This window comes from Triticum aestivum, chromosome 6D (assembly GCF_018294505.1).
Source record: "Triticum aestivum cultivar Chinese Spring chromosome 6D, IWGSC CS RefSeq v2.1, whole genome shotgun sequence".
Taxonomy (NCBI): Eukaryota; Viridiplantae; Streptophyta; class Magnoliopsida; order Poales; family Poaceae; genus Triticum; species Triticum aestivum.
Genome location: NC_057811.1, coordinates 12,274,836 through 12,282,709, shown reverse-complemented (window position 1 = coordinate 12,282,709; position 7,874 = coordinate 12,274,836). Strand labels below are relative to the sequence as shown.

Here is a 7,874-nt window from a genome sequence, read left to right as displayed (position 1 = left end):
AAGCATGTGACCCATTCCCCATTAGGACGGAAGAATCCCTTGCGACCTGATAAGAAGTAAACAGGGAGATGTCAGCACACACATGAACGTTAGCACCCGAATCAATCCACCACGAAGATGATTGAAATACTGAAAGCACAATAGGTAAATTACCATACCCATCAGTATTGCTAGCGGTCACCATGTTGACAGTCTTGGAGCTTGTTTTCCCTCTGCGGTCTGCACGTTCAGGGCATTCCTTGGAAAAGTGTCCAGGCTTCCCACAGGCGTAGCACTCTAGCTCAGCCTTGTTGAACTTCTTCTTCTTGAAGGTAGTAGCACCATGTTAGCAGTAGGCTGAACCTCACCTCCTTTTTCAGTGGTATCTTTAGCCCGAACTTTTTCTTCAACATCAAGAGATGCAATCAGATTTTCAACTGATATCTCCTGTCTCTTATGCTTCAGAGTTGTGGTTTTCCCTTTCTCTTCTCACACACCACTTACGGTGGTGGAGAGAACCCACTATATAAAGAGGTCCAACTCTTCTTCAACTTCCAAGGTGGGACTAAACTTAGCACCACCACTTGCCATTTTACACATGGGCTTTGAGATTTCAGAAATTGCTATGGGCCTAGCCCATTAATTCTAACAATGGCCCCATATCCAACACATAGTATATGAAACCACAAAGAGAGGAGTAAAACTTAGATAGGAATCTGGCTAACTTTACAACTGAATATCAGCCTGACTTGTAAATTCCTATGCTTTGGCAACCCACTTTGGGACGAACAAGATGAAGTACACATGAATAAGGAGCAAAGCATTATCAGCACCACAACCCTGAAACAAAGCTAAGGTTTGACGTATCATGTCACTCTTTACAGCTTTCAGCAGCTTAACCATATGAAGTGTATTATTCATTACTCCTAATAAAGCCTCAAAAGATAGGTTCATGTTATGTTGTCGATTGTAAATCTTTTGGTACAAGAAAAGGTGTGTAAACATAAGTAACGGGTCCCTTTTACATCAGGGTATGTTTAGATTTAAGGTGTAATATTTAGCACGAAGGTGCCTTTGGCTACATTTTATCTTCACTAAATTTACATACTCATAGAGGTATTATATATATACAATGTATGTTAAATTCCGCAGCAAAATTAGTCAAAATAGTTATTAATCTGTAACGTAAAAACTAACACATCTATTAGTTTTGTGGACCAAGCCAACAGGACAACGAACTTAGTAATAAACACTTCAAAGCACAGTAGAGGTATTCAAGCAACCATGTGTAATGTATAGTGATTGAAGCAATTACCAGCAGTATGGAAGCTTCTGAACGAATAATAGTAGTTCTCCGCAATAGAGCTTCCATAATATTCCTTGACCTTCATCGACTCAAGCTGAACGATGATCAAGAAAGGACTGCATGGATCTCCATCTATGAGTTTCAACATAAAAACCGCATCGGCATCCTCGTCGTACCCCACTATATATGCATTCGCAGACTCCGGACCCAGCATCCCAGTCATGTCAGTGGTCTTCCGCAGCGCCCATGTGGCAACACCACGATGATTTATCTTGCGATCCCACATTTCGAGGTTTGGGTACAAAAGGAGGGCGACGCCAACACCGCCGTCCTCTCCCCGGATGGTGCAGCTGTTGCTAAGGACAGGGTCATCGGTAGGCCAATCGATGACAGTCATGCTCTGGTTATCCAGGTCGAACTCAAGTATGCCATCCCCACCTTCAATTAGGCGCCAGTAAAGAGCACTTCCGGTAAAGGTGCACGGGTGCCGGCTAACAGCACCGGTACATGGTTCGGCCGACGAGACGATACCACCCCACATGCCAGTCTCTGAGGAGTAAACCCTGGCGAAGGCGGCTTGAGGATGGATTGTCTTGTCCCTGCCTACCAATACCACCTTAAAGGGGCTCGAGTGGCAGTCTCCGTGCACGTGGCCCTGGTCGTTTCGGGCAGCGCAGAGGCAGAGCACCGCCCCGTTGTCGACGATGAGCCAACTATTGCCGCATTCCGGTGGGATGACTATGGTGCGGCGGTCGCCGGAGACGGGGTCAAACACAGCGAGCTCGAGCGTCGTCCAGTCGATGACGAGGACGCGTCCATGGTGGCTCCCGAACACGTGGCACACACCCGGGGCGTCTCGCAGGGAGAAGCGCTCGGTGGGGATGCGGCCGGTCGGGAGGGTCGAGAAGCGGGGTGAATACGATTTCTCCGGCGACGGAGGCCTTACTGAATGCGCCGAGCATGGGGGGCTTGAGGTGGCAAGCGCGGAAGAGGCGGAGGAAGATGGCGTCGGTGGCGAGGCGCTGCCAGCGCTTGCAGACGAGCGAGGCGCGCGGGAGCGAGGAGGGTAACGGGGGGAGGCGGAGGAGGATCTCCGAGAGAAGATCATCGTCTTCCAGCGGCGAAGTCATCTCGTCGCCGCCCTGGCCGCTCATGTCATGTACGAGTAGATTTGTTGGGGAAAAAGTTCTGTTTGGGAAGGTCGCTAAGGAATAGACGGCGGACTGAGCATTACGTACATAATGTGGACTCTTTTTTGAGTCGAAGTATGGACTTTAGACTACTGGTCATTGTGATTCGGCACAACAATAACTTTAGAAAAAAAGTAGTTGACCTTGATCTTCAGCAAAGGAATAATAATTACAGGAATTCTCTTTAATAATACTAGGGAAAATCTACCTACTGGCTACTGGGTGTTGTGTTCGGTTGACTTGAAGCACCCACAGTGTATACCTACTCCATACTACTCCCTCCGTTTTTAAATATATGTTTTTATAGAGATTTCAACATTGAAAACTGTTCATGCCTACACGCCGGCCGAAGGTGTGGACGGTCGTGTCCACGCGTGCAGCCTCCTAGCCATTCAGATCACGACATGTAAGGTACAGGGGCCCACCCCAACTCTCATCCTCCTTCTCCTCTCACCTCCTTGTGCTTGCGCTGGGCTGCAGCTACTTCTCCGCCGCACATTGGTCGGAGAAGAAGACTCTGAGGAAGCATGCCGCCGCGTGCGGGTGGAGCGCGCGGAGGAAGCGAGGGGAGGAGACGAGGAGGTGGAAGGAGGCGCTGGCTGCGGCGGTGCGCACGAGCGAGGAGGGGCATGGCAGGCGGAGCAGGATCTCGTCCACTACATCGTCGGGCTCCTCCCGGAAAGGCGCTGTGGCGACGATGGCCATGGACAGGCGTGGGAGCTCAGTAGAGCAGCATCAGCAGCTATGAAAATAGTTGTAGCAAATTCCATCGCTGGTTGTAGCAAAACCGACTATGTTGCAACGAAACGGTCACTAGTAGAAAAAGGGTCAAATGTCAAGCACATTAGTGCCGGTTTGCTTTTGAGCCGGCACTAATGTGTGCATTAGTGCCGGTTCCAACGGCTAGCCGGCCGCTTTCATTAGTACCGGTTCGTGGCCGACCTTTAGCACCGGTTCGTGCCACGCACTGATACTAAATTAAGTGGTGGCAGGATGTTGTCAGTCCGGGGCCCCTCCAGCACCTTTAGTATCGGTTCGTGGCACGAACCGGTGCTAAAGGTCGTCCTACATAAACCCTTCGTCCACCCGAGCTCGCTCTGTCCTTCCCCTTTCCCCTCTCCTCTCTGTTCTTTCCCTCTTCCTCTCGAGCTCATCACACATTTTGCCCAAAATTTGTCAAGATTTGAAGGCCCCCATCCATTCAAATGATCACAAATGTTAGCAACTGATTAGCTCTTGCAATGCTTTGTATAGTGATTAATTTATGAGTTTAGTAATTTGAGAGGAAATATATGTGCTAGTATTTGATTTATATGCAATTTGAGGTCAAAAATAACACTTAGTTTGCATATGTAGGTGTGGTTTACTTAGTGCCTTCTAAATCTCCGTCGTAACCACAGTCGATCGCCCGCACCGTTCCGTCGCCGGCACCACCTTGTGGTGAGCCTCTTGTTCATGAATGTTTTACATTACCAAATTGATGTTTGTGTGATTTGGATATATAGTTACTCGTATAATTATCTTACCCGTACGTTGTTTGTTATACATAGTGCCATGGTTTTGATATCCGTCCCCGTCGGCCCTCGTCCTTGTTATGATTCGGATGTGGTATATTCTCTTTTAAAACTAGTTGTTGCATTTCGTGTTTATGACAAATTATGCCCATCAAGTTGACATAGATATTTTTGTCTAGGAGGTTTGTGAACCGGAAATTCCAACCGACCCTATTGTCGAGAGGTTAAATTTAGTTGAAAGAGAAAACGAGTATTTGAAAGAAAAATTGAAAAGAATTGAGGGGGAGAAGATGGAATTGGAGTTGCATGTTGCCGATGTCGTCGATGATCACAAGATCAAGATGGAGAAAATGCGCTTGAAGATTAGAAAGATTAGAAAATATGCCATTGATAGTGAGGCTTGGTATCATTATGCTGTTGGATCAATTGTTACCTTAGTTGCGATCTTGATCGCATTTGTTGTTGCATTTAAATTCTTTAGTTAGAGAGTTATTTGTTTGTTGCATTTAAGTCTTGTATGAACTTTATGTATGAACTTGTATTAATTTGGTCTTTTCGGTGTTGTGTAATGAAGATGAGCCGACAATGGATGTACGATGACCGATGCTCTCCCGAGTTCATTAATGGCGTGCAAACTTTTCTGCTTGCGGCTGAGGCAAACAAGCGGGCGGATGGTTTTATGCCTTGTCCATGTTTAGTCTGTAAGAATGATCACAATTACTCTACGTCAAGAACCATTCACGTCCACCTGTTTAAGTCCGGTTTCATGCCCCACTATAATGTTTGGACCAAGCACGGAGAAAGAGGGGTTATGATGGAAGACAATGAAGAAGAAGAGGACGACGACAGCTATCCTGGCCATGGGTTCCCTGAATACGATGATACAACAATGGGGGAAGAAGCTGAGCCGGCAATGCGGGAAGAAGCTGAAGAAGAGGCATCAGATGAGCCCGCTGATGATCTAGGTCGGGCCATTGCCGATGCAAAGAGAAACTGCGCAAGTGATTTGGAGAAGAAGAAGTTGCAGCGCATGTTAGAGGATCACAAGAAATTGTTGTACCCGAATTGCGAAGCTGACAAGAAAAAGTTGGGCACCACACTGGAATTGCTGCAATGGAAGGCAGAGAATGGTGTATCTGACAAGGGATTTGGAAAGTTGCTGGTAATGATAAAGAATATGCTTCCAAAGGACAACGAATTGCCCGAGAGTACGTACGAAGCAAAGAAGGCTGTCTGCCCTCTAGGGTTAGAGGTGCAGAAGATACATGCATGCCCTAATGACTGCATCCTCTACCGCGGTGAGTACGAGGATTTGAACGCTTGCCCGGTATGCGGTGCATTGCGCTATAAGATCAGGCGCGATGACCCTGGTGATGTCGAGGGCGAGCGCCCCAGGAAGAAGATTCCTGCCAAGGTGATGTGGTATGCTCCTATAATACCACGGTTGAAACGTTTGTTCCAAAACAAAGAGCATGCCAAGGCGATGCGATGGCACAGAGAAGACCGTAAGAAAGACGGAAAGTTGAGAGTACCCGCTGACGGGTCGCAGTGGAGAAAAATCGAGAGAAAGTACGGGAAGGAGTTTGCAGATGACGCAAGGAACGTATGGTTTGGTCTAAGCGCAGATGGCATTAATCCTTTTGGGGAGCAGAGCAGCAACCATAGCACCTGGCCTGTGACTCTATGTTTGTATAACCTTCCTCCTTGGTTGTGCATGAAGCGGAAGTTCATTATGATGCCAGTGCTCATCCAAGGCCCTAAGCAACCCGGCAACGACATTGATGTGTACCTAAGGCCATTAGTTGAAGAACTCTTACAGCTGTGGAATGGAACAGGTGTACGTGCGTGGGATGAGCACATGGGGGAAGAATTTGACCTAAAGGCCTTGCTGTTCGTGACCATCAATGATTGGCCTGCTCTCAGTAACCTTTCAGGACAGACAAACAAGGGATACCGCGCATGCACGCACTGTTTGGATGATACCGACAGTATATATTTGGACAATTGTAGGAAGAATGTGTACCTGGGACATCGTCGATTTCTTCCGAGCAGGCATCCCGTAAGAAAGAAAGGCAAGCATTTCAAAGGTGAGGCGGATCACCGGACGAAGCCTCGCCACCGTACTGGTGCTGATGTACATGATATGGTCAAGGATTTGAAGGTAGTCTTTGGAAAGGGTCCTGGCGGACAACCTGTTCCGAATGACGCTGACGGACGCGCACCCATGTGGAAGAAGAAATCTATATTTTGGGACCTGCCCTATTGGAAAGACCTAGAGGTCCGCTCTGCAATCGACGTGATGCACGTGACGAAGAATCTTTGCGTGACCCTGCTTGGCTTCTTGGGCGTGTATGGGAAGACAAAAGATACACCTGAGGCACGGGAGGACCAGCAACGTATGCATGGAAAAGACGGCATACATCAGGGTCATGCCAGCTACGCTCTTACCAAAGAAGAGAAGGAAATCTTCTTTGAATGCCTGCTCAGTATTAAGGTACCGTCTGGCTTCTCGTCGAATATAAAGGGAATAATAAACATGGCAGAGAAAAAGTTCCAGAACCTAAAGTCTCATGACTGCCACGTGATTATGACGCAACTGCTTCCGGTTGCATTGAGGGGGCTTCTACCGGATAACGTTCGATTAGCCATTGTGAAGCTATGTGCATTCCTCAATGCAATCTCTCAGAAGGTAATCGATCCAGAAATCATACCAAGGTTAGAGAATGATTTGGTGCAATGTCTTGTCAGTTTCGAGTTGGTGTTCCCACCATCCTTCTTCAACATCATGACGCACGTCCTAGTTCACCTATGCGAAGAGATTAACGTTTTGGGTCCTGTATTTCTACACAATATGTTCCCCTTTGAGAGGTTCATGGGAGTCTTAAAGAAATATGTTCATAACCGTGCTAGGCCAGAAGGAAGCATCTCCAAGGGCCATGAAAATGAGGAGGTCATTGAGTTTTGTATTGACTTTATTCCTGACCTTAAGCCGATTGGTGTTCCTGAATCGCGGCATAAGGGCAGACTGGATGGAAAAGGCACGCTAGGAGGGAATCAAAAATATGTATGGACGGACATTCTCTCACTGAAGCACACTACACAGTTCTACAGAATTCCGCCTTGGTGGCTCCGTATATGGACGAACACAAGAATTTTCTACGCTCCAAACACCCGGAGCGGTCTGATGACTGGATTACACGTGAACAAACCAGGAGTTTCGCCGGCTGGTTGCAGACACGTACCATGCATGACGCCTCTATTGAAGATGACATGTACTCGCTGTCCCAGTTACCATCTTCGAATATAATGACTTTCAAAGGGTACGAGATAAATGGTAATACATTTTACACGATCGCCCAAGATAAGAAGAGCACCAACCAAAACAGTGGTGTCCGCTTTGATGCAACAACCAAGACGGGAAAGGAAACATATTATGGTTACATAGAGGAGATATGGGAACTTGACTATGGACGTGGTTTGAAGGTCCCTTTGTTTCGGTGCAAATGGGTCAATATGACACGAGGCGGGGTAACGGAAGACCCGCAGTATGGAATGACAACAGTGGATCTCAACAATCTTGCGTATGCAGACGAACCATTCGTCCTAGCTAATGATGTGGCACAGGTTTTCTATGTGAAGGATATGTCTACCAAGCCGAGAAAAAGAAAAGATAAGGAAGCGAATGCATCATACGATGAGCCAAAGCGCCACATAGTTCTTTCTGGGAAGAGAAACATCGTGGGAGTGGATGACAAGACAGACATGTCAGAAGATTATGAAAAGTTTGATGAAATTGCTCCATTCACAGTGAATATTGACCCGAGCATCCAGTTAAATGATGAAGATTTTCCATGGCTACGGCGCAAAGGGACACACGCGAAGAAA

The 7,874-nt window shown here is 47.2% G+C and overlaps 1 pseudogene; it reads left to right on the top strand.

Moving 5' to 3' along the window:
- The first annotated feature begins 4,578 nt into the window (after positions 1–4,578).
- On the top strand, positions 4,579–7,874 carry LOC123146400 (uncharacterized; annotated as a pseudogene).